The sequence below is a fragment of the Amblyomma maculatum genome, chromosome 6 (assembly GCF_055883805.1).
Source record: "Amblyomma maculatum isolate TAMU_Amacu chromosome 6, ASM5588380v1, whole genome shotgun sequence".
NCBI lineage: Eukaryota > Metazoa > Arthropoda > Arachnida > Ixodida > Ixodidae > Amblyomma > Amblyomma maculatum.
Genome location: NC_139349.1, coordinates 84,385,787 through 84,413,345, shown reverse-complemented (window position 1 = coordinate 84,413,345; position 27,559 = coordinate 84,385,787). Strand labels below are relative to the sequence as shown.

The window sequence follows — 27,559 nt, the reverse complement described above, 5'->3', positions numbered from 1 at the left end:
CCTTTATTTGTGCGTACGGGCCCTGCGGCCTTTGGCATTTAATTATCGTTTGGCGCCAGCAGAGAACAGGCCGAGGGGCAAGACAGAAAAATTAGAGGGGTGCGCTTAAGTCTGTTTACGTGCAGAAACGCGAGGGCATTGCGTGTTTCGTGCATACAGCTCCGCTATGATTTCCGCGTTTATTTGCTTAGTACCATTGTTTAGTTGCAGTTTCTATTAGTCAAATTCGAGCGCAGTCAAATTGGGCGTCAACGGACCAAGTCTTGGAGATGACCCATCCAATTATGGAGGTCACCATTAAGTTGGCCATATCGATACTAGGTTAGACACCACCTTTGGTCAAATTCGAAGTAAAATTTCAGGGATCCAGGGAGGCAAATTTTGGTGGTGGTCTATCCAACTTTGCAAGTCACCACTGACAGAGAAACAGAGAGAGAGAGAGAGAGAGAGTCTTTAATGAAAACAGAAAATTTAGCCAGCGTTTATATTTCGCTGGCATGCTACTTTGCCTCTCCACCAGTGAGTTTGTACTCAAATTAGGTTCAAATTTTAGGGAGCAGGGCGTGGCCCACCGATACACCACTGAATTGCCATACTCCGAGTTTGGCCAAATTTTGACGAGGGGGTCCAGAGGTCGATGTTTCGTGGGTGGCCAATGCCAGCTTGCAATACTCGCATTATGTTGACATCGAGTTTGGTCAAATTCTGACGAGGTCAAAATTTGGGTGCTAAGAGGGGCGAAATTCCGGAGTGGCCAATCCCAGTTTGGAGGTCACCACTGAACAGGCCATACCCGAATTGGTTGTACATCGATATTGGCCAAATTATGGCGAGGTCAAAATTTGGGTGTCAAGGGGCAAAATTCGGCAGTGGCCAATCCCAGTTCGAGGTCACCACTAAATTGGCCATACTCGAATTGGTTAGACATCGATACTGGTCATTAAATTCTGACGAGGTCAAAATGTGGGTGCCAAGAGGGGCGAAATTTGGGAGTGGCCAATCCCAATTTGGAGGTCACCACTGAATTGGCATTGGCCATACTCGAATTGGTTAGACATAGATACCGGTCATCAAATTTTGACAAGGTCAAAATTTGGGTACCAAGAGGGGCAAAATTCGGGAGTGGCCAATCCCAGTTTGGAGGTCACTACTGAATTGGCCATACTCGAATTGGTTCGATATTGGTCATCAAATTCTGACGAGGTTAAAATTTGGGTGCCAAGAGGGGTAAAATTCGGGAGTAGCCAATCCAAGTTTGGAGGTCACCACTGAATTGGCATTGGCCATACTCGAATTCGTTTGACATCGATATCGTTCATCAAATTCGGACGAGATCGAAATTTGGGTGTCAAGAGGGGCAGAATTCCGGAGTGGCCAATCCCAGTTTGGAGGTCACCACTGAACAGGCCATACCCGAATTGGTTGTACATCGATATTGGCCAAATTATGGCGAGGTCAAAATTTGGGTGTCAAGGGGCAAAATTCGGCAGTGGCCAATCCCAGTTCGAGGTAACCACTAAATTGGCCATACTCGAATTGGTTAGACATCGATACTGGTCATCAAATTCTGACGAGGTCAAAATGTGGGTGCCAAGAGGGGCGAAATTTGGGAGTGGGCAATCCCAGTTTGGAGGTCACCACTGAATTGGCATTGGCCATACTCGAATTGGTTAGACATCGATACCGGTCATCAAATTTTGACGAGGTCAAAATTTGGGTACCAAGAGGGGCAAAATTCGGGAGTGGCCAATCCCAGTTTGGAGGTCACTACTGAATTGGCCATACTCGAATTGGTTAGACATCGATATTGGTCATCAAATTCTGACGAGGTTAAAATTTGGGTGCCAAGAGGGGTAAAATTCGGGAGTAGCCAATCCAAGTTTGGAGGTCACCACTGAATTGGCATTGGCCATACTCGAATTCGTTTGACATCGATATCGGTCATCAAATTCTGACGAGATCGAAATTTGGGTGTCAAGAGGGGCAGAATTCGGAGATGGCCAATCTCAGTTTGGAGGTCACTAGTGAAATGGCCGTACTCGAACTTGTTAGAGATCAATCAATATTGGTCAAATTCTGACGAGTTCAAAATTTGTGTGTCAAGAGGGGCAAAATACAGGGGTGGCCAGTCTCAGTTTGGAGGCCACCACTGAATCGGCCATACCTGAATTAGGTTAGACGTCAGTTTTGGTTCATTTCTGACGAGGTCGACTTCTGAGGGTCTAGGGGACCAAATTTTGAGGGTGCCCCAGCCAAATTTATAGGTCGCTTAGACTGAATACCAAACTTCTCACTATATTAATTTCCGATATAATGGAGTATTGACAGTCCATGCGTGTAAAGCTGGTCGTAGTGCGGACATGCTTTGATCACAGGCTCTGTCGACGCACTTTGTCGATGCTGCCTGTTGACGCGCTCTGCCACTCAAGAGCCAAAAAAGGCTCTCACCTTAAAAAGGAGGCAGCAAATCCGAGAGCAGACTTACAACAGCCACGGCTTACTTATCGCCAACAACGCGCATGTGCAACAAGCAATAAAAATAGAGGCCACTCAAAAGATAACAACCAGATAAGAGATAATTGCTTACGGATATTAGTATTTATTGCCTAATAATGGGCTCATAATTGTGGTTTGAATTTTCTTTAGCAAGGCTAAAAAGGTGCACTTGAGTACTACGCGATTGAATACTTTATAGTCGGTGTATAAAGGAGAGCCGATGTGACAATGTTGGGTGCAGGTGACGTCATCGCGACGTCAATGCTTCTGCATCTCCTCATGCCGTCGGCAAAACGAAGGGAAAAACGTAGCCTGTAAGCATGGATTAAAGACATTTCTAAAAAGAAATTCAGCCCCGGTACATTTATTATGTTATGCAAGCAACCGAAGTGACAATCTCTTTCACAGGAGTCGCATTTATAACGAGAATTACGTGTCTTTTCTGCAGCCACGCGCTCGACGCCGAAGTTATACCGACTAAACACTGCTCTTAAATTCTAGCGTTCATACATTGCGATAGCCGATTTGTCACCGAGTTAACGCAAGTGAAATTTTCCATGTCACAAGAGTGCGCTTAGCGGCCACGCATGCTTTAATTTCGAAGAAGTATTACCACTGCCGGGTCGCCACTGTATAGGGCACATCAGCGGGAAGCTGGATTCGGCTACATAGTAGCGACGTTTCAGAAATTCCAAGGGATGGTGGAGGGGAGCGAGTCGCAATCGCCGGTGTATGTTTCGCATATAAAGCAAGCTCACCCTAGCAGGCAACACTCTCGTGTGCTCAGCTCTTTTCGTCTCGTAAGGTGAGCAGGGCGGGCTTGCTCGACCGTGAGAGGAGTCGCAGGCAGGCCTCTCTTCATTTCTTTATCAGATGCAGGACGGCAGGCGGTACTCTTGACCTTGCTGTGTACGTGCCCCACGAGAGGGCATCAGTAATGCAGCCTGCCGCGTTTCAGTCTCAACTTTGTCTTTTTTCTTTTTTTAGTATCAGGTGTGCATATGAGAGTCCATGGGCGCGCCTGTTTTTCCGTCGACATGTCGGCGCAGTCAGTGCACTCGTTGAAACTACTCTTCACGCATGTCGTCGCGACCACAGCTCGACGTCCTCTTGTTACATGCTATCTGTGCTCGACACTCCAGAAACGAAACATAGTTCTCTTTCCAGCGTCGCCTATCATGTTCTTCGTTTCCTTTTTCTTCCGGACTTGTAAAGACGTATTTCTGCCATCCTTCTCCTCTCCTTTCGTTTTGGAATATTTTTGGATTCCACTTCTTATACCAATGTCGCATTTCTTCCTGCAGAGATCGCTCTTGGCAGCATGCATTCGTACATGGGAAACTGAGGACCTGTTTAGAAGTTGCTATAGCGCACTGCGTACGCCGGAATGTATTTTATTCTTAGTTGTTTTCTGTTTAGTTCTTTTCGCCTGTCACGCACACGTGAGTGACGCTGTAGTCGCTGTGGAGAACACTATTTTCGCCACGTCGGAAAGCATAAAGGAGTAAAAAGAAGCCTCTAGAGGTTTAGTGGGCGTCTTGTATTTTATTGCGTCTATGTGATTGATGCATGTGCGGGAAAGGGCACGAGTGTGTTTCATGTCCCCAAATATGCGTTTCAATTATTTACACATCCATTTACGAAAACTTCATCGCTCTACAGCTTATGGCTTTGGTGGTGTGGTCGCCATCAGTGCGTGCGTGACAAAGAGAAAAGGCGATTGGAATAATGCTGTTTTATGTACAATAGGACACAAACTGGCGTATCTTTTCTTGCATTAATTGAAATGCTTAGTTATGCTGATTGCCTAGCCGAGAAAGCAGAATTAAATTACGGCGAAATTTTCGAGAAAATCGCACAGTCGGAAGATTTTATTTAATGTTTTGACAGAAAGGTGCTAAACATTAGAGGTAATTAAGCAGGACACATAATACTTACGGGCACTGATTCAACTGTCGCTAAGCTAACTTGAGCGCGCGGTGGCAGGAATCAATATAGGAGAAATCTGAAACCCCATAAGTGGTGCTGGCATATATAAGCCTGTCCGCTGCAGAGTGCTGCTGGTCTTGGTGTCATTTGAAGAGATCACCTTTTAGAGGAGGGCGAAAAAACTGCTATGACAGCGACAGAGAGTACCTAAGCTTTGCGAATCGTGGATTTGGCTGCTTATGTAAAAAGGGATAAAAATACATTTGCGTCATTAGTTTCCGAGGATATGAAAAGGGGACGGAATAAACGCGTCAGCGTGACGGTTGTAAGGAAAGGCAAGTCTTACAACCACAGCCAACCTTCACCCTTTGTCGTCTCCTTTCTTTTCATCACATCGCAGACAAAATACTTTTCTTTTTCGCACTTTTACGGATTGTGGACTTTTTGTGGAGTAATTCCTCGCGCGAGTAGCAATGCTTACACCATGGCAAAAAAAGAAAAGCCCATTTATATATGTAGAACAGATTGCCGTGAGATCCCTCCAGAGAGGACCCAGAAAAATTAAAAAAAAAAAACACGAAAACAAAAAAAAAAGAGAAAAGAAAACCTCGTTTTCCAGAACCGAGGGGCGCTTGCAGTGTTGTCGAAGCGTGTACCTGCCTCAGCGGGCGTGTTGATGAGTGACCTGAACTCAGATGCCAAAGCGTTGATCTCTTTCCCACGCATCACTTGATGAGAGATTCATCAACGGCTCGTCTCGCCAAAATAACATGGCGACAGGTCGGAATAAATAGCAGCAGCTCCGCTCTAGGTGGGGGTGAAGAGACGGGGGCAGGTGGCCAGGTCTTCTGGATTTCGTTGCAAAGATGCACTACTGAGGTCGCTTCTTTGCTTGCGTCGGCCTAGTTGTGGCGATTTTCACATTCACGCAGGGCTAAAACTCACTCTTGAAAAAGGCGCTGCTCGGAAAACTTGACAGAGCCGCTTTAACGTAAGCTATGTGCAACACACGATAATCACGATATCATGTCTGTAAGTGTATCGTCAAAGCTTGAAAGAATGCACTGGAAAGTAGTTTGTGTGGACAGGGATCGAATTCACCATTCAATTCGTGCAGCACCCCAATGTATGCATATTTGAGAATGCGGTTACGGTGCAGTTGCGCTTTGATCGGCTGCCGTGGTTCTATCCAAACATTAGCAGATCGCAGGAAGTCATTGGACTGATTTTGGGTAAAGGCGTGGGCAGCTCAATGCACATAAGCGGAATCGAAAAAGTGCATTCGAATTTCACCCAGATCAATGTTTTGTTGTTGCTGTTCCCTCGTCACCCGACACGGTACTTTATCATGAGAGGAAGAACTGACTACGAATGATATCTTTGAGTAACAGTGCGGTTTTTGTAAGGACTGCAGTATAGTGGGGACACAACATAAAGGTGCGTTATCATGAGAGGGGGGTTTGGTTTGGTTTGTGGGGTTTAACGTTCCAAAACGACTCGGTCTATAAGAGACGCCCATAAGAGGAAGAGGGACTGAGTAACAGAGCGGTTTTTAGAGTGACTGCAGTTTCATTTTTAGAGTATATTGACTCGTCTTGTTCGTTTGCTTGCGTCTGTGCGTTGCATCCAAAATTGCACAGTGTCGCTCTCGCATCCGTTGCGTCTTGTTCGCGAGTAGAACGGTCGGCGTTTGTTTGTGTTTAGTTGGGTCTGGCACAGGCGACGACGGGTGTGAGACATTGCCGAACGACGCCTTTGGGTGGGGTCGACAGGCTGGAGACGGCGGAGGGTTGAAAGCGGACGGCTGCTACAGAGACGCAGCGGATTGCGTGAGCGCGAGTGCCGAGTGCAGCAGTAGCTGCATACCACGGCATCTTGGGCAAAGGGGAAGGGGTCGACGGTTGCAACCGAGGTGAAACGCTGGATCACGCACACCCGAAGAAAAACATCCGATTTGGACTTTTTTGCACGGGAATACAACTTCTCGGCGACCACTGGACTCGGTGAACCGACGCCGCCTTCAAAAGAGCAGAAGTTTGAAAAAAAAACTTACCATGGAGAGCTGGAGGGAGAGAGCAGTTTTAATGACAGGCTCCTGATGCAAGAGAGAAAGGAGACGGAACTTAAATGCTGAGCAGAAAGGCCCGCACTCTCATGGCAGCGAATTTGCTGCGGTGTTGCATATAACATAAATTTTTATATAATCCGCAATTGCCCAGTGTATTCAGGATGCGCCAGGAGGAGGAAGAGAGCGAGCAGGGAAAGAGGCCTAACCGACAGAAGACGGCAACGCATGAGACGACTCTTTTGGTTGTCTTGTGATAAGATTGCATATGTCTCCGTTCGAAGAAAATAATTCTTTAAGACAGGTATCCCCTAGCGCACTAAAGAAATCCAAACTAATGCTCATCTTCAAAAAAGGCGGCACGAGCCTAACAAGTAACTATCGTTCCATTGCCATTCTTCCCTTCTTTAGCAAAGTCATTGAAAAACTGTTCGTCGCCCGTCTGGCAAATTACCTTACAAAGTTTAACATCCTATATTGTAATCAGTTAGGCTTCAGGTCTGGTTTTTCAACTGAATTAGCCGTAATTTCATTATCAGGTAAAATTAAAGAAGCTATTGATTGATCAATTAACTGGCACATTATTCATTGATCTGTCGAAGGCATTTGATTCAATTAATCATAACATACTTCTCAATAAATTAAGTGCCCTTGAAGCATCTTCTACCGCCTTTGTTAGAAAGAGCAAATCGGGACAAAGCTATGGTAACACCTTAACATGAGGTCCGGGCTCTTTGAGGCTTTGGAAGTGGAGAAGGGAGGCGTGTCTTACATCACTGCACATTATTGACAATGCAATGTCTCGGGCACACAATGACACACATATATTAAGCGTGATTTAATCGAACATAGAATTTGAAGAGGCACAAATGTATCCTATAAAAACCATCATGAAGACAAGGAGCACAATAAGAAATATCACAAATAACAAAAACCATATAGATGAGAGTAAATTGCATAGAAAGTTGGTTTAAAATAAGCAAAAACACGCACAAAAAAAGATAATCTGCACCGTCCGGAAGGGAAAAAAGTTCACAGAACTACACACTTTATTTATTTCAGGTACGTGACGCAAAGTCAGATGACTGAGAAAGACCCACCCACAACAGACGTTTTTTTTCTCGAGCTATATTTGATGCGAGGCACGCACTCGTCAGACGCCGTTAATGTCAGTTTTCATTACACACTATCGCTGCGCACAAACGTATAAAAACAGACAAAGTTTACTAAAGTCTTAACATTGTAACGTTTGTCAGAGTCTTACGGTTGTCTTTAATACCTTAGCGCTGGACTAAGCCTACAACTTGTAGTGCAGTGCTTTTAAAGCTTAATGTGACACTGAGAAGCCACCTTTAGTCGTTCGTAAACAACTACGATTATGTGCCTTTTTTTTAGGCGCGCTACGGATGTTTTTACGGCAGCAAGAGACGCCTTCACAGCTAAGAAAACCGAGTTACCGTTATTTGCCCGGCAGATGATTAGAACCTTTGGCGTCTAAACCGCAAATAATCCCGTGATCTTCACACTGAAGTAAATGGCAGTGTAGCCTGTATTGTCCAGCTATGACCCGTTCCCAGTAAAATGCGGCGACGTGCGCGGCTTACTTGCTAATTCGCTGCAGGTGCTTATAGAAAACCGCGCTTACGTAAAAAACAGCGATGCTCATTAAGTATGCAGTAACAACTTCGGCACTTCGCACTTGTTTCTATACAGGCGAACTTCAGTTAGTCTTCAGTAACCCTTTAATGCCTGTTCTGCAGTATTCAAAAGCCCGACAAAATATGTCATGAAGTTAAGTGGCGGTTGCTCCACTCTTTTATAAAATAAACGTGAGCTGTGCCCGAGCATTTTCGCCTGTCAACCACAGAGATAGAGATCCAGCTTGTCCAAGTCGGAAAACGCCACGGCCCAATTGCATTGCATGCTGGAAAGCGACATACGGCAGGACAAATTCACCCCTTCAGTCACCGCGCTAAAGGCTCCTACGGCCTCCGCTCAGCCACTTGGGAATGTTACTGTACCACGACGCAGGCAGCGCGGTTTCCACCTGCGCCATGTTTTCGATTAAGCATGAGACCCATCGCTCTCTCGGCTAGACAGACGTTTAGCATCTACGCGGCATTTCTGATTCGGGGGCTGCGCGGCAGTCGGCGTCAAGAAACGTATCGGCGGCAGAGGTCTCTTGTAACTGGATAGCTGGGTGGCTTCACGGCCAAATGAGCCGGCAGCAGAGGGCATCAATCATCTTTGCGTAAAGACATCCGCGGGCCGCTTGTTTTCTGTGGACACGTGCAAGTAAAAATATTAAATACGTTCACGGCTGTTCCAAGGCCGGCGTGAACTCTTTCGGCCGATATGCGTGGTTTGTGGCTTTACGTTTTTTTTTTTTTATTCGGAATTTCGTTTCTTTTTGCGTCAGCGCTGTGGGCGGTAGGGGCTAGTAGGATGATGTACCACCGCTTTTGAATGTGCGGTCACAGCGAGAGTAAGAAGGCGCTGGCGAATCGGTTGAAAAGAAAAGAGTATAAGCTTGATGAAACTCCGAGAAACATAATCCCACCTTTTGGTTTCCACATTCGCGTTTCGTGGCGATTACTAACTAGGTTTCAGCTGCTCCGCCTCCATGCATCATTCACGCCTGCCAGGATGCCTTAGGTATAGTTTTCAATAAAACTTCAGCGCCAGTCAGCTTTCACTGCAGTGAAGTAGCAGGCGTGCTTTGAGTTCCCACTGTTTTCTGGCTTTACTAAGAGTAGAAATCTGGCAGAGCGGTTCATCTGCAGCAATGGGGAAAATAAAATCTTGCAGAGCAGTGGAGGATGAAGGGACGAGCAACAAAAGCACCGCCTTTTTCCATTGCTGTATTTCAGGTTCTGCCTCAGCGCCTAATCCATATTGGTTGTACGTCGCAAACAGATTGTGCCACATAAAAAAAGACGCTAGTAATTTCTGATGCTTTTTTGGCACTGACCGAGCCTCCAATTCTAATAGTTAGATAGCGAGCGAATTAATCGCCTGATAGAACAACGAACACCAGATAGCTCGTTTTTTTAAGTCATGCTGGAGTGAGTGTGCAAGAGGAGTGTGCGAAAGTTTTTAGGTAGCGCAGTGGGCTGGCCAGTAGCGGAGCAGTGGTCTCGGACTTCCTTTTCTAGTATAATAACAAGGAAAGTAAGAAAAAGTTAGTGTCTGGCCAGTACAAGAATCGGGCCTTCAGTAAGGCCCACCTATGTGAAAAAAAAAAAAAAAAAAATTATCCTGAAATACCCGTGCGAAATGTTCCAGAAGCGCAAGGGTCCTTTCTTCTTGTATGAAATTGTCTTTGGGTTCGTTTTGAACTTGCTGCCTTGGACGCCAAATGAGAGAGGTAGTAAAGCTAATACTCCGTATTTCTGACTAGTATTTACTAGCACCGCAAGCGTTTGAGTAAACGGATATCTTTTTTTTATTTCGCGAACTTGCCATAAGGCATACTATAGAAAATCATGTATAGCGTTTTCTTTCAGAAACCGGAGAAGGCTCTAGCTCTTTTCAAAAGGCCTCATCATGTCAGCTCGACTAATGTTACTTGAAGTGTATCAGAAAGCGCAGAAAAAAATGGCATGGTGCCCTTTGTAGACACTCGGAGTAATACTTATATGGGTACAGATAATTAATACAATGACAATTGATGTTATTATGCACATTTACGTATCTACAGAGTCGATCACACTTGTGTAGAGCGTTCAAGCGGTGCGCTTCGGAGCGCAGTCAAATAACATTGCAGCTTCTTTGCTTTAGATAAGGCGCTTGTGCCATGATTTGGAGCAAATATTGTCAGTGCAAGGCAATTTATCTGCGCCGCATAGCACCGCCAAGCTCTCTAGCTAAGTATGACCGACCCGGTACGTGGCATCAAGCTTGGATTTTTCATTGGGCCAGCTAGCACTTTTTCAGAGAACCACCCACAGGAAAGCGTAAAGCAGCGTACTTATTTGAAACTGTCCGTAGTGGGCTGTGACATTTCGAAGAGCTAATGAAAGCGCCATGACACGTGAGGGGTCAGGAATAGTAAGGACACAGTAATGGGGGAATTTTCTCCCTTAACGGCACCCCTCAGCCGTGGCCCCTTGATTAGGGAATTCGACTACTGGTCCAAAAGGACGAGAGTCCAATTCTTGGCGTATTTACATGAACACGAAACGCAAGGCACCCAGGTAATGTGCTTATCAGTACACGTTAAAGAAGCCCGGGTAGATGGTCGGGGTTATTTGGAGTCCTTCCTAGACTGAGTCGATTCGCCACATTAAATCAGAAACCATGTGAACGCGTCAGCGTTATTACCCCCATGTTTAAAAAAAAAATCAAAGCTGTGCGGCGGCGTTGACCGTTTGAAGCCACGCAGCCTCTGAAAATCCCGAGCATAACTCTAGCAGGTGAGATTTGACATGGCTGGCGAGGCAGCGATTAGTCGGAGGTCTTCAAAGACGAAACTGCCACAGTATAATAAATGATTCCTAAACGAGTGTTACGCCCCTGTCATTTATTTACCGAGGAGATAAAGTAATCGTAAAAGATGCTGTAGAAAACTAACGCGGACGAATATACGCCGCATGAATCTCACTGACTGTACGGCCTGTAACTTTTTTTTTTCTTTACTAAATTCCTGCACTATTAAAACTGCGGCTGGGAAACAGGGCCAGTTATGGTGATCTTTTGGGCCCGCTTGAGAGGCGTTTGAGTTGTGGCATTATCACTTTGAGGACAAATCTAAACAAGTTTTACTTTTAAAAATGTAAATTATAGGAAAGGGAAGGCGCAGTGACTGTCGCAATTCTCGATGGTCACCTGAAAGGAAAGAAGGAAGGAGGGAGTGAAGATGAGGGAACGCGCAGGGCTATTAGGAAACATTTTTTTCTTATTTTTTATACGTTGATGTTTCTTTGACAACAACAGCAGCAACCATTGCTGACGTAACTGCACAAACTCGTGGCGCCATGAAGGAAAAAAAAACACATATACAGTGCGTCAAGAGAACTGAAATAGAGAGAGCGCGAAAGCATGCAATGTTTCGACTCCGCTTATGCAGTAATAAGGAGGGCATATATTTTTAATTTTGCTGAGTCATGTTTGACGATTGCTTACAGTAAACGCCATTACATCAGCATCCTTCCTCATATTTGAGGCTTTCTTTATATCCACGTTTTTCTTCTATCCGAGTCCTTGATTATATCTAAGTCAGTTGCAGTATTAGAATAATTTGTTATTTCTTAATTTACTAACACATACACTCTCGCAACCAACAGACAGCTGGCTGCCACACATCGGCGTCTGACAATAACCGAGAGTTTTTGACTTCTACTAATCTAATGCTTTCGCATTAGAAGAAAACAGCAGTGGTTCAACTTCGTTAAACCGGAGCGGCAGCTCTTCGTAGTTATGCAATGGTTGAACATCGTTGCGCTTAATAAAAGTGACGTCGAAAACGATACGAGACACAGGAGCGCTTGAACATGTCAGTCACCAACTAGCCCAACTAGAAACCCTCTTGATGTTATGCAATGGGTTTTCCGTTCGTTGGCCACATCATATGCACGTGCGCCTTGAACGTCTTGAGCGACGGCTTCTGCAATGCATATCGCTCGCCTTTATTTCACGGGTCCGTTCCCTGTTAGGTGCGATGTCATACGTCTAGGTGTTCTGGAGTTTTCCCTTCGTTTTTTCAACGAGTTATATCCGCTTGATGATCTTTGATTAGTTCGCGACGCTAACTTTCACCAGCGCTACAGAGCATCACGATACGACATGCTCGTCTCCTGATCTATGACTGGCGATTTAGAGAAGACCGGCAGCCTCCTTATGCAAAGTGACAGCCTGATGACGTAACGTTAGCATATAGTCAGCTGCCGCGTATACAGCTGCCTGTAAGCCCCCTCCAGCAATGGGTACAAAGCCTCGGCCGCATTAACCAAGCCGTACGGAAGTGCCCGCATGAACTAGTAGAAGTAGAGTGCCTGCTCGATCCGCCCCGAAGAACCCTGGAAGCTATCCCACTTGAAATGAGCAACCAGGGTTGGCAGCTCTCGCCAGCTTTGTAACGTTATGTGATGCTACGTTAAACAACCCATCGGCCAATCGGTGTTTGGTCATGTCAAATGCCAACTGCCACTAGAAAGGTGGCTCTCGCATTTGATGTCAAAGGTCGAGATCACCTGCCAAGGCCAAAGTGTGACTCGACTTTCTAGGCCAAACTTAAACTTGGCTGAGAGAGAGAACTATTAGAACAGAAAGGCAGGGAAGTTAACCAGGCGATGCCCAGTAGGCTACCCTACACGTGGGAAGGGGAACAAAAGGCTGAAATTGGCTGAAGTTCCGACGCGTTGCATGAGATGAAGCTTATTTTGTGCTGAGTAGAACTATCACTTAAACTCTATAGCCACTTTTTGGATGGCGGTACAAAGCTGAGCGTGCAGAACATGTTTTGTTGTCCCCGCAATTTGCTTGCAATAGTACGCTTCATTATCCAGCATATTATAGCTCATAAATGACCAGTTTTCGAAGAAACCAAGCATTTTTTTCCCTTCTTTTCTTTATTTGTTTATAGTTAGAACGCGTTAATCAAGCTGTGCAGTCAGACTTGAATTTGTCCATTGGCGTCAATAGGGTCCCCCACACCCGGTGCGGAGGCGCCGCCCCCCCCCCCCCCCCCCCCTTTCTGTCCCCCCTATTCCGATCGCAACTTCCTTTTTACCTCCTCAGTAGTGATCAGTCTTGCCATTCAAATGAGCAACAGCAACAGGCATTCCGTGCCTTTCGGCGTTTCGAAAGTGTGAGGTGGATGTGTGAGTGGGCCGAGGAGCGAGAAAGACAGGAGATAAATGAACAAGACAAAAGACTGCCGGAGAGATACTGCCAGCGGTGCTCGCTTGGAAAAGGAAAGTGAACTACACATACACAAAAAGAGGCAATGTGGTGGCGCGGCCGCCCACGCTCCCGCGCAGGAGTTTTCGATGGGTATCAGGTTAATGCGGGTGTTTCCAGGGTATACGCGCGTACACGGAGGTACACTCGAACACGGCTCAGCGCAGCCGCGCTCCGCGGAGCGTCAGGGCATCCGGCGCGGCCGCGCGTCGAAGTGGCTGAGGCACACATGGGCCTGGAGGCGGTGATTCGTATCGTCTGCTACACCTGCCAGTAAGTGTCTTAGCGGCACCAATACTCGGATTTTCACGTTTTTACACAATAATTCATCTCGCTCCCGACCCCTTCCTCCCTCTCACTGCACAACTGCACCCCCTGAACGCTGCGCCCGGTGTGGACCGCACCCCCCCCCCCCCCCCCTGCCTCGTGACGCCAATTATTTGTCTTTAGCTTCGCTTTGTCAGCACACAGTTCATCACTTGAGACCACGCTCGAGATGATCCAACTCTCCTGTAACCGCGGCGACTCGAGAGGGCGTGCTTACGCCACGCGGAACCCTGCAAAGAGCACGTTCGCTCGGTCGGTCTGTTCATCTACCACACCTCCGTTACGATCGCGCAGAGACTTCGCCATAACAGACAAATAAACGTTTGGATCCAGTGACTAAATGCTCACATACTACCCAGAAAAAAAAAAAAAAAGTAGTCGGGAACCTGGTTCCGCTCCTAAAGGTCCAATCTCTTTATTGACTATGCCGACTTCCACCTTTGTAATGATTCATTTGTAACCGAGGTCTGTCGGACTCAGACCGCAAGCAGGCTACGTGTGCACAGCGGTGCCTCGGTATTTTGTCGCGCTATGAAGTTCCAGTATCTACTCAGAAATATTCAGATGGGGAAATAGCTTGGCGAGACAAGGGGAAGGGCGCACAGGCAGTGCGGGCTCTTTGCCGTTTTTTTGTGCGACACGGGGCTTGACTTAAGCTTGTAATGCAAGTTATCGTGCCTGTAATATTTTCATATGTCTTCTCCCACATCGTCATCCATTATGATCCTCTTCCTACTCTTCTCCTTCCCCAGAGCAGAGTAGCAGGCCAGATTTTAATCATTCCGGCCAACCTCTCCGCCTTTCCTATCAATTAATACATCTATGTATTCATCACGCCGTTATGGTGAACAAAGAGAGTGCGGTGGCAAGCAGAGGTTGTCTTTTGGACCTCAAGAACCTAGACATCATCTCATCCTCAAAGTTTGGGAACTCGTTATAGTTGAGGCTTTGGTCTCCTCAGGCGCCATCCACTCATTCTTTAAAGAAGCCATTTAAGACCTCACACAGCCTCACCCCAGCTTCCAATTGTGAGGATGAGGTCGGATGCTCGACGTCGTGAAGTAACGAGGGGGTAGTAAGTTATTCGTTTGAAACTGCAAATGAAAATTCATGCAACGATACAGAATCCTCTGATATGCACAAGCCAAAACGATGATGGGGTCTAATTACAGCTGCAAACAGTCGAAAAATAAACTACAGAACCATATTAAAAAATACTATAAAAATATTCTGTATTTCTGTTATAACGTCAGACTTTTCTGTGGTTCTGTAGCTTTTTTTTCTGTAGTACTTTTTGTGTTGTAACAAAAAATTCTGTTGTTACTACAGAAATTTTTATTGTCACAAAAGTTCCCTGTCAAAAACAGCAGAGAAATTCTGTTGGAGTAACAGAAAATTTTCTTTCACCTTTTTTCGGCTGGGTAGCCACATTTAGCGCGTGCACAGATATTAGTAACATGCGCGTAATATAAAAGAAATAATAGACAATCTGCCATAAGAACTGCAAGCGTTTATAAATTCCGCGTGTAGAACCAGAGCCGTCCGCTGTCCTCGGGCCAGTCGCCAACTGCAAATTTATAGCCATAAACAGCAGTTCGGTGAAGAATAAGGAAACTGACAGACATCTTACCCAAATTTGCGGCAAATTGAAGAAGAAATTTGCCCCTTTTGGAATGGGGTGTTTTCAGAATGGGTCTCAGTAGTGGTGAAGACATCTTTATCCGAGGCCCACGTGAAACACCACTACCAGACAGGCGCTTATAACACGTACGTTAGAAAAAGTGCTCACCGCCTGGTCCACGTGAATGACATTTGCACTGGCTAGCAGACAATTTTCATTTATGACGTGCTGCAGCGACTCACGTTATATAATAGCGACAATGATGATAATTCCACACCTTTATGAGCGAGACAAAGTCTGTTACAAAGCTATACATTTGAAGGTTTCCAAAATTAACTAAATAAATGTTCACTGTCCAGCGACTAAACTCGTTAACTTAAAAGGAAAACAGGAATGTCTGCACCTATTTTTGGGAAAGGGTGTCCTTGGTGTTCGGTGTGTACAAATGAAGCCCCGTTCTCGCCACTTCCCTCCAGGCGGCGATAGTGGTGACTTTTAAGTCCTGAGTGAAAACCGAGTGATCCAGCGGCACTTTCAAGGACGGGGCAGATTACATATGAATGGGAACTTTATGGCTACTTGCTGCGAGCGGTGCGTACTCCTATTATGCTGGGGCGGACCGGATATTGCGGTGAAGCTCCGAAAGCTAGGAGTGGCTGCGGCATCCGGTCGTCCAAACTGGGGGTAACCGAACACCAAGCGTCACCGCATGCACACCCCTGTAGCGCGCTCGCCGTACGCCGCGGAAACTTCAAATTAGACCCGGCATCACATCTTCCCAGTATCACGCGTTGCGTTCAGGTCCGATTGGCTCATAATTCTAAAATCATTCTGAAGATTTGAGCCTGTCGCCAACTTCACCTCAAACTCACTCTGTGGCAGACCATCAGGCAAGTGTGGGACATTGCAAAGTACTTCTACGCACATAAGGATGGGACTGTTGTGATGCGCAGGAAAAGTTAGCTTCTGGAATTGATTTGCATCTCACGAACCGAGTCACTGGAGCTACCACAGAGAAACGATTACGAGAGTTTTTAAATAAATGTGGAATATTGTAAGAAAATTGTCTACGCTTCTTATCCGTAGCAAACCTTCGATTCTGAAGCTTGTGATGTGCTCGAAGAGAACTGCGACTACCATTGAAAAGCAGTGGGGTGCGTTTTTGAAAGTAAATATTCTGTCGAGGTCCGACCTGCCAATAGATTGATCGTTATGGTGCTTTTATATAATATGCTAAACAATTACGTTCCAGAAATCTTTCCCAGAGCATGTCCAGACTTTATAGGTATATGCTACATAAAGCCTAAGATTGAAAGCCTCCCGCACGCAGAGTACTGGAGCATCAGCCATTGAGCAACTGAGCATAATGTAAATAAACACCTGTCGAAAACAGTCAGAAGGGGCATTTGAATGTGACCGCCAATTGTCTGTTATGGAAAGATGTACCAGTCTACGATGCAGATGAGCAGCGCAAGCTCTCGTGACAGGGCATTCAGCTTATTGATTAGCGCACATGCGATCCACATTATCTGTAAAAAACACTCTGTCGTCGCATCTCGCTGTAGCATAGCCAAAAGTGCCACGTAGTGAAAAGAAGCTTCATGTTATCTCCCGGTATCCTTTATGGACAACCAGGATGGCGCGCGTCACGTAGTTTAACTGTTGTCATTATAGTCCTACTTCCGTGAAAAAAGCCACGGTGTATAAGTATAATGTATGCGCAGCGTCCTCCTCCCCAAACCCACCTTCTCCTGGCGCGCAGTTACCGTTGTCCTCGCCGATATCCCCCCCCCCCCCCCCCTTTTTTTTTATAGACTGGAAGCGATATGTATGCAATCAACACTGATTTGATTCCATTGGATTCCAAATGAAGCAAAGCGTAGCAGGGGCGGGAGAAATTTAGTTTGGTTAAATTTTATTCGAAGAGGTCAAGTGGATGTATGCTAGCACAGAACCGGGTTATTGGAGTAATATCGGAGAGGTTTCGCCCTGCGGTGGGTATAAACCAGCTGATGATGATGATGATGAATACTGATAATGCTGATTTGCGGTACGGCGTCGTATGATCACTTGTGCATTTCTCAATATGCCCGCTTCGGTACACTCAGCCAGTCTTGCCAAAAAAATAAAATAAAAGTTTTGCTTTGTCACTTCTTGTAACAAAGGCTTGCTTGAAGCGTTGCTGTAAGTCGCTATCATAGAACAAACTAGCATATCTCATATGGTCTTTGCAGGAGGAACAAAGATTCTGCGAGATAACACCGGCCTCTCCATTGTCCGATGCTGTACATGTTGGTCGTTTGCATATCGTAACATAGGGCGAGGTTTTCCTCGTAATATTCCAGGGCACGTCGTGTGCCCCGTTGCGTAGATACTGCTGTTTGCTGACGCTATTGCATGCGGTCGCGCCAGTGCTGTCTGCTGACGCGATAATAAACTAAATTGCAAATTGAAATCATCCAACGGCACTAAATATTGCTTCTGGGTCTTATCTAAAGGAATAAGGGATACTGAGAACGAGCAAACATGGGGTTAGCGGCGTACACGCAACATGGCTTTGCCTATCCGATCATAAAAGGTGTTCGCGTATAATCTCGCTTCGCGATAAGTTGCATGAGTGGCTGAAAGAGACAAAAACGGGCATGATGGGATGCAGGCGCTGTCGAATCAGCGGCACCACTGATGCCACTGCTGAGAGCTTATGCGATGATTAACCAGTTAAGTCATCGCTTAACTTTCGGGCGCGTTTGCATGACATAACTGGCTTGAAGTGTTTTAGGCATCTTAATGCACACATATCGTTCTTTTTCAGGCATTATCTGAACAGCGTCGGTGCTTCACGAGACCTATGCTCTGGATTTGCTGATTCTAAGACATGATATCATGTCTGTGCCGTGTTGATGCCTCGCAGAACCCCTTGGTGGACGAAACGGATGGCGGAATCTGCAGATCAATTTTGCAGTTTACACTCGCACTCTGCACGCTACAAGTGCGCGCGAAAGGTCATCCAATTGCTCCTAAATTAGTCGGGAGTTTAATTTTAATCATGCCGCTTTCTATAGTCCTCAGTGCATGACAAAATTTGATGTTTGCATATACAGTACATTTGTTTTGTCGTTCAGCTGCGAGCAAGAAAACGTGCCGCAAAGTTGCAGCTAACTGTTCTCATTTTGAGAAAAGAAAAGAAAATCATCATCACATGCAAAAGTAACGCCTACGTTTAGCACTGCTGTGTGGGACAACTTGTACTAATTATGAAATCGCGGATGACTTCAGCGCTTGCCTGCGTTATTTCTCTATATACACAGTGGCGGTTTCGGTAATATTAGAGAGATTTAGCATACCGTGATTTGCGATTCGCCACCGTGACCCTCTACCGCTCGTGGGCGGGGGCGTACAAGCTGATTGGTTCCAATGCGGCAGGTCTATGTGCCGACATCCAGTATGTGGCGCCATCTATCGGCATCAAATTGATCTGGGCATGCGCCGCGCGGTGGCGGATCACGGTAGTGGATCACGGTGTGCTAAATCTCTCTATTGCATGCGCATCTTCGAGCCCCTGAGAAAGTTGAGCCACTGGGATGTTGCGCTGCCGGAAACCGTTATTGCCGGATTTTCGTAGGCGTATCGGCCCCAATTGCGGCCATGCTGATGAGACGGTAAATGTTGGAGAGCTTAGGCAGTGTCTTACGGACTAAATAACTCTTTAACTGTCCTGCAGAGAACTCGAAGAAAACAGTTACTGAAACCCAGGAAAGCACAGGTAAACGTTTCTATTTTGTAAGCAGCTTGGAGGCGTAAGTATAATTATTACGCGTACAGATCATTGCATGTTCAGTATATTCATGGTACAGCCCGTGCGGTATCGCAAGCTATAGGCTCATGAATCCGGCGCCCAGTTTCTGACATTGCTTAGGCTGACTGTCTCTCATATCTTGGTTTGGTTTGCGGAGTATAATGTCCCAAAGCAACTCAGGCTATGGGAGACGCCGTAGTGGAGGACTCCGGAAATTTCCACCACCTGGGGTTCTTTAACGTGCACTGACATCGCACAGCTTACGGGCGCGTTGCTTGAGATTCAATCCCGCGTTCGTGGGAATAGTAGTCGAGCGCCGTAACCACTGCGCCACCCCGGCGAGGTATCTCATTTCTAGTTCAGCTCACAATGATTGTTAGTTTACTTATTTGGGGACACAAGCTGTAAGTAAATAGGAGGGGATTAACATTTTAACTTTGCTGATATGTAAATTGTTTGTTCAGAGACGTACTTATAGCCGCTCGAAGAGCGGTCAGTTCCGTCAGACTAGTCGCCTTGATCCTCAATCATCTGTACATGTGGCGTCCAAGTATCAGTTCTCTAAAGGAGAGACGAACTTGGAACGGGAGCAGCCTAGTACAATCGTTGAAACGGGATTTCTAGAAGTCTTTTCAACGCACAAAAATGACAAAAGGGTGGCATAACGCGGTGTATCGATTCAGCCCACAATAGACACAGGTGAGACCGTCAAACTACATTGCTGTGGATGTTAATTTAATAACATAATTCGATGACGTAGCTGGGTGAAGGAAGCCTGAAGGTACCGGCCCCTTTAAAAATGTTGCAGTCTGCTATTTCCAATTTGAGTGACTGCAAACACAAGCCCATGCCTGAGCTGATGTATACCAGTCTATGCATTTGCTGTGCCGACACCAAAATAATGAACACAGTGATAAGTGGGCGAAATAAAGAAAATAAATATCGGTGCTAGCTGAGAGTTTATGCGAATAATGCAGGCCCTGTAAACGAATGCACTCGTTTTGAAAACGCAAGTAGACATTTGCGCGTTTCTCTACAAGTGCCACCGTCGTCTTCCTTCTAGACAGGCCGAACAAGCACAACAAAAGCAGCATATCACCGCAGCTGAGAATATCTGAACCATGTCACTAGTACATCAACAGCCGACCAAAAATGCTAGAGCAGTGACAACTGAAGTCATGCGCGAGCACACGACACAGATCACACAGCTCAGTACAAAGATATGCAGGACAAGGTCAAGCGACTGTGACTAAGCATAACCAGAGTCCTTGAATACTTCTAGCTGTATTGAAGGACTCTGGCGTAACGTTGAAAGATGGGAGAGTCAGACAAGGGTGGTGGAAGAAAAAGAAAACTGTCGCTCGAAGGCCGACTGTTCCAGAGAACAAACAGAAGAAAGCGGAAGAAGGCAGTAATGTCCATAGAAACTTAATTGACACAGCAAATAGTCAGGCTCTCTTTACTGGGATCATTCACAGTTGTACGATTCCCCTGCGTGGTTGCACTGCGCCACCTATCCTGTGCGAAAATAATGGTGTGTTTCTCCCAGTATTTCTAAATCATGTCATAAAGGACAGCGTCAGACTGGCACCGTCAGATGCAGCAGCACCGTACGCAGTGTTGTAATTTCGCCTCGAGCCAGGAGAAAGTTTCTCACCGGAGAGGTGGTTCTTTTCTGCGATCTACTCATGCAAAGAGGACCCACCTGGCAACCGTAACGGAAGTGGAGAAGTCGCACTCTTCACTGTATAATTCTAAGAAATGTGGGGATGTGTACTAGTTAATGCATAGCAGATATCTAGTTACTTCTCATATGACCCGCTTGTCAACAGCTGCACTTAGTTTGTGCTCGACATCGCGAGGTCGTCCCTACATCTATGCTTTTCAAGGATGATGTCAGCGCACTTTTCTTTTGCGTTCGCAAAAGAAATAAAATGGCTAAGTTAAGTGTCCATGCATATTATAGCAGCTGTAATCGAACAAAACAAAGTTATGTCACGTTGTCTAAAAGCCCAATCGTGCGGAGGAGAAAATTTCGCTCCCTCTCTCTCTCTCAAGGAGTAAAACACCAGTGAAGTCTTCGGCATTCCTCAAATAAGTTTTTCAGTATGAAATACGGCAGTGGAATGACCGTGACGCACTTTGGACAAAACTAGGCCCTGCTCTGCATCTCACCTGCTAACATTTTGACTACTGTTGCTACCACCAAACAAGAGTGAGGCTAGAAATCCTGGGCGACATGCCTCAGTGGTGAATATTCCCTCCCTTCCTCTCGGCCTCTGAAGTCGAAGTGTCGGCGAAATTTGGCTTGTTGCACGAGGAAGAACATTATTTGGAACGAAATTGCTTTTTCTGCTTGACTGTAATTTGGTTTTTATTTGATGAACACAGAAAAAGAGATAGTGTTCACAGCAACATGAATACTTCAATTTGAACGATTCATGCGCGCGTGCTGCGCGGCATACGCGGTCAGCAAGCTTAGCCTGCTTCTGTTTGTGGCATCTTGCATAAACAATTCATTACCGAATTGAGTACTGCCGTTTCATACGCACTGAAATGCGTTAAGAAGAATCAGAAGGAAACGTGCTGGAGAAAAGTCTGCGCAGGAAACCTCGAGAGAAATAGCGTGTTGGATGCGGGCCCATTAGCATGTTGACTTTATCTCGCGAGCCCGCGCACACGCAAAGCGAAGATATCAAGCCGCAGCATATCTGAACTGCGTCAATGTGAGGAGATAGCCTTCGCCAAGTGATTTACTCCTTTCAGAGGGAGCAAAGAAACGGTTACAGGTGTTCCACGATTACGTCGGAAATGCGACAAAGGAATCTCTGCGACATATAGACCTGCTTTCTAATTCGAGCAACTTACAATCTAAATCACCAACTGTCACCGTAGGATGCACACGGCAACGTACATACATACTCATGTGGAGTGCGGTTTGGCGTTTCCTATGACGCAAGCTTAGCTTCGAATGACTGACAGTGCTTCTAAAGAAACGAGCAAGTCATGTCGATCAAAACATCACAGCGAACACTCGCAGTGGAACAAGGAACACAGTCGTCGTGGGGCAAAACCTCACCAGAGGGTGTCGGCGCTGCGGTGGCGAACGCTCTGAAGGCGGCGGCAGCGGCGGCGGTGTGAGCCGCGGAGGCGTTCCCCAGCGGCGAAGCGGCCAGGCGATGCTGGGCTCGCGACGAGGAGTGCCCCTGCGCTACCGTGGCCGAGTCCCCGCCGGCGTCGTGCAGCGAGACTCCAGGCGGCATCGCCACCGGAACCATGCCCAGGGCCTCGTCCTGGGCCTGCGACCGGCGCAAAGCCACTTGGGCCGCCATCACGCGCTGGCGCTCGGCGATCAGCATGCACTTGGGGCACACGCAGTCCTTGTAGCGGCAGCGGCGCTTGTGGCCTCGCACCAGGATTCGAAAGCCGTGGTTGCGGCAGCGGGCGCACTTGGGACGCCGCTGGACGTCGTCGGTGACCGCTGCGGAACCACTCCCCTGTTGCGGCGGTTGTGGCTGTTGCAGGCGCTGAGACGCTAGCGAAGCAGCCCTGGGCTGGTACGCACCGTTCATGGCACAGCCTTCTCCCAGCTTGGCGCGGCTAGTGGAGTTTCACCGATGTTGCTTGGTCAAGAGAGAAATAGCGCGCGCTCAGTGTCGAATTGGAGCGGGCGCTTGGAGCCGTCGGAGCGCGAGGAGTCGAACGGCGCCCACGAGGCCTGTCGGGTTGACGACGCGCTGTGCCGCGTGCTCGCGAGGCGCGCGGTGTTCCGTGTTCCAACGGCGCGCGCAAAGCGCTGTAGGCGGAGTCACGTGGTATGGCTGGCGCTGTCGCGGCGGCGCCGCCGCCTCGCGGGCAGCCGCCGAAGGATTTTCCTCTCCGTTAACCGGGTACGGCGGCAACGTATCGTCTCGGAGAACGGCTCCGCAAGTCCCGGCGTTCTCACTCGGCTCTGCCCATTCCCGCTGTTTTGTTAGGTCGGCTTCATGTCAGGCGTTGCGCCCTTCTGGGTGATAAAATGGGTTCACAGGAAAGTCACGTTATATGTCACACTTGTTCTGTGGACACCTGAACCGCGCTGCAAGGGAATGGAGGAAGGTTTGGTTTGGTTGGGTTTGGTTTGGTTGGGTTGGGTTTGGTTTGTGGGGTTTAACGTCCCAAAGCGACTCAGGCTATGATAGACGCCGTAGTGGAGGACTCCAGAAATTTCGGCTACCTGGGGTTCTTTAACGTGCGCTGACATCGCACAGCACACGGGCGCCTGGCTTTTCGCCGTCACAGAAAAGCGGCCGCTGAGGCCGGGATTCAATCCCGCACCCTTGGGAACAGTAGTCGAGCGCCGTAACCACTGCGCAACCCCGGTGGGGGAAAGGAGGTAGGTGGAAGTGAAAGTGGAAATAGAGAAACAGGAGGGCTACGGAATAATTTCGACCAACTGGGAATCTTTAATTACGTGTACTGACATCGCACAGTACACGGATGCCTCTCCGTTTCGCCCCCATCGAAACGTAGCTGCCGGTGGTCGGGTTCGAACCAGGTACTCCGGAACAGTCGGGATCGCGATTTTATGAGAAATTCATTTTTTCAGTCGCTGTACAAGTCCAACATACACTGGTTTCAGCTCTTACGCAGAAATATTGGCCTATTCATGTCACTGACTAGTGACTGCTGCGAGCGACAATACAGTGCACTTTTATGTGTGGCTAGTGCTGCTTGTTTAGTAGTGTGATCCAAAATCACCCGGTTCAGCAGTTCTCTAAGCACTGTTTTCTGCTCTAGTGCCCCATTGTACTAACTTGTAAGAGAATAATGAAAGCAGGTAAATCTTGCGCTAGCGTACACACAAACTGCCCCGATTGATGCGTGTTTTCGTGTTAATGAACTGCTTTTCTCGCATATACATTACATCTTGCGTTTCATAGCGGAAAGGAAAACAAACACTGAAGAAAGGGTGTCATAGCGCCAGGCTTAGTCACTGACTCTCACCACGTAGCGATTTCTCGACAATTATAAATCGTTTCCTTGTGGCATGATCCAAAATGTAGCGGTAAAACTTGTTCCTTTATCTGTCCGAAATATCCCCACTTAACATGAAAACGTCGCAAGTGTAGAGTTAAAAAAAAATTAATGTTACTATAAATATGCCACCTATGACGGTCCACTGCGGCTAGACAGTTTTAACGGCGGCTCAGCAAAACCACAAGATTAGGGGCTGGAGGTGGTGTTAGTGGTAGTCCATGCAGTTGGTGACGTAGGAAAATTATGTCAGTGCCTTATATTCTCACAACTGTTGCCTAACGTTCACGGAAAGGGGGCGGGGAGGGTCACTGAGTGAAAAAAAGTTGAAATGCTGATAGATATTGCAGGATCAATGACTCTCGCGCAAGGATTTTGATATGGCTTGTATGGAACCAGGGAAAGCAGCGATTAAAAAGGACTCCTGCAATTTCCCTCTGGACTCACACGGCGGGCCGCAATGAACGCGGAAAAATAAAGATTAAATGGCGATCTCATGGTCTGGCCACAAACACGCCATTGAGCAGTGGTTCATTTTAAATTTGAAGGCGCCAAGCGCGCGCGCACGCACGCACGCACGCTCTCTCTCTCTCTCTCTCACACACACACACACACACACACACACACACACGCACACACACACGCACGCACGCACGCACGCGCGCGCGCGCGCGTAATCACAAGCGAAGAAAAACGGGACGGGCGCTGTGTGTGTGTGTGGGGGGGGGGGGGTGCCTTTAAATTTAATATGATCAGATGCCAACTAGCCCAACAAGAACTTCTACTGAGCAGTTGGTTCTATTACCTCCAGTTGGCGCGCTCTCCTCTCTCTCGATCTGTTTGGCTACTGCGCACGAGCAGACGACTTTCGAAGCTATCCTAAGTGCGCCCTGACGTCTGGACGTGGTGGCTGGAGCAAACGGCAGCCACCGTGTGCGTGACGTCACAGTTTAGGAAATACTTCCAAATTTCATAACCGCGCGTCACCCTATCTGCCCGCGAATTTCAACAAACGTCGTTTCTAAACATGAATAAGCAATTGCCGGGATTGTTTCAAGGAGTTATACTTTGGTCGAATGCTCAAAAGCATTTGTTCTACGCATTGAACATGTTTATAAGTGGCTTCTGTAGCCATTTCATGGTCCCTTTAATAACGTACCTGGAATAATACAAACTCCCATCTTATGTGATGCTGTCAAAAATGACTGTTTTCGTTGCCCTGATGGAGATGTCATATTGTAAACGGCCCGCTCACGAGACACCGCAAGTTCGCAGTGCACTCTTGTGTCCACGAAGAAATAAGGAAATAGAGGAGATTGCTGGAGAAAGCAGATAGCAAATAGCGTCGGGCAAACCTGAAGAGAAAACGTGAATAGTAAAACGGAACCGCCATATTGATGCCTGTCTGCGGCTCGCGGGGGAAATATTACTTGAAAATATTTTGAGTTAACATGCTGCCTCAAGAGAAGGAAAAACTGAATTAAATAAAGCGTAAATGAGACAAGCAATTACGAATTATCGAAAGCTCCCAAATTGTGGCATCTAAATTGAAATTGTGAATCTAAATTGCTGTTGTGACTTCTTTTAACTCTTCAATAGCTACTACTATTTTAAACGGATTTCCAAAGCGCTCGAATATACTGTTGGTTAGACGCTGGAAGATGAGGGAAAGGTGGATAATCCCGGCCTCGACGGCAGGTTTTCGATGGAGGCGAAAAGCAGGGCGCCCGTCTACTGTGCGATGTCAATGCACGTTAAAGAACTCCAGGTGGTCGAAATGTACGCGGTCCTCCACTACAGCGTCTCTCATAGCTTGAGCCGCTTTGGGATGTTAAACCCCCCAAAACAAACAAACAAACAAAATTTGTATATACTCGGATGGTATTCCTAAGTGCACGTTTTGCTATCCGTGTGCTTCAGCAGTTGGGATTTACTGGGAATAATCAGGGTATCATAACGCGGAATTAGCAAAGCAATGCGTTTAAGGTATGTCGTCCGGAGGTCTGTATGCACGTATCTTATTCAAACCATAAAAGAGAAAAGACTAACAGGAATCAAACTAGCGACTGCTTTATCGCACAGTAATCTCTCTGATTGTGTGGCCTGTGTTGTAAAATACTGGAGACAACAGCACTCACGTTTCATCCCCGTTGCATAACGGCGGAGAGTTGGCTGTTGTGAAAATATGGCACATTCCTAGCCATCATTGCTGCACCTAAATTCGGTACACGAATGATGTAGATAAGATAAATGCTTAGGCGCATCGTTGTATGTTACGCGGGCGAATGCACCGATATCCTGCTGCAAAATTGTGTGTTTTGCAGACACGCGTGCTGATCACTGCGCTTCGCACGTGACCTGAAGGGTCGCAGCGCTGTGCCGAAGTTGCTGTCGCTGAGTTTCGCAGAAATAGCTGAATGAGTGGAACGAGTCATGCTACCATCCCTGAAAATCGCCACCTTGGCGGCTAAATAGAAATGTTGTCCCTCTAGCTGAACACCAAGGAACTTCGGAGTTTACGTGTTTCGTTTCTTTTAGGGTAAAAAATATTTACGTGTGCAATGCAACCCATGTTTGCCGTTCTGATGGCACACGAAGCTTTTGCGGTAACTGCACGCAACATCAGTTGTAAGGCGAAGAATAAAAAACAAAAACTGATAAAACTTCAGCCGCATATAGGACATCGTAATGCCCAGTTCCGTGAACAACATTCTCAGAACTTTAACTGTTTTTTGAAATTCTCAAAAGTCCCCGATAGCCGCATATAGGACATCGTAATGCCCAGTTCCGTGAACAACATTCTCAGAACTTTAACTGTTTCTTGAAATTCTTAAAAGTCCCCGATGTCTGGATAAAGGGAGTGCAGAGCTAAAGGCGGGCGACCTATGCAGATTTTATCTGCAACAGAGATTTTTTGTCGAGATAACTACTAGCAATGTTCACAGATGCACTGCATTATTAGGAAACGAAACCAAAAAAAAAAAAAAATGTAAGTTCTAAAGGCTCGCGTTGTTTCGCTTTGTAACCAATTTTTCTGCCCTCATACTATGGCTTTTCCAAATATCGCAGCCGCATGCAACAGCCTTATAGGCTGGGACAGAAGATTCAGAATTTGCAGTTGGACAACCTTGAGCATATAAATTCGTTACATCCTATCAGAACACGGAGTCATATTTTTTTTGTGTGTGTGTGTGTGTGTTGTGTAGCAATATATATTCAAGTGCACGACCGAATCAATAAAGCACTTTTATGCTCAATCCATCTATTTTCGGTTACTGATCTCAGTCTCGGGTTTGATCCCAGTCGCGGGGACCGTACTCCATGGAGGCGATGTACAAAACCAGAGCCTCGCACTACAGCGCCCTTCACAGCCGATTGTCTTTTCAGGTTGCTAATTCCCACAATGTAG

General features: G+C 46.8%; 1 protein-coding gene, 1 long non-coding RNA gene and 1 pseudogene across 8 annotated transcripts in view; 1 reads left to right on the top strand and 2 right to left on the bottom strand.

Annotated features, from left to right (window-relative positions):
* The window catches only part of LOC146186170 (uncharacterized), an 86,094-nt pseudogene extending 63,388 nt beyond the window's left edge, over positions 1-22,706 (bottom strand).
* Positions 1-27,559, top strand: part of LOC146186165 (uncharacterized) — a 233,119-nt gene that overhangs the window by 42,598 nt on the left and 162,962 nt on the right. The gene's annotated exons all lie outside the window — the stretch shown is intronic.
* Positions 1-27,559, bottom strand: part of LOC146186169 (uncharacterized) — a 217,014-nt gene that overhangs the window by 145,310 nt on the left and 44,145 nt on the right. The window lies entirely within an intron of this gene.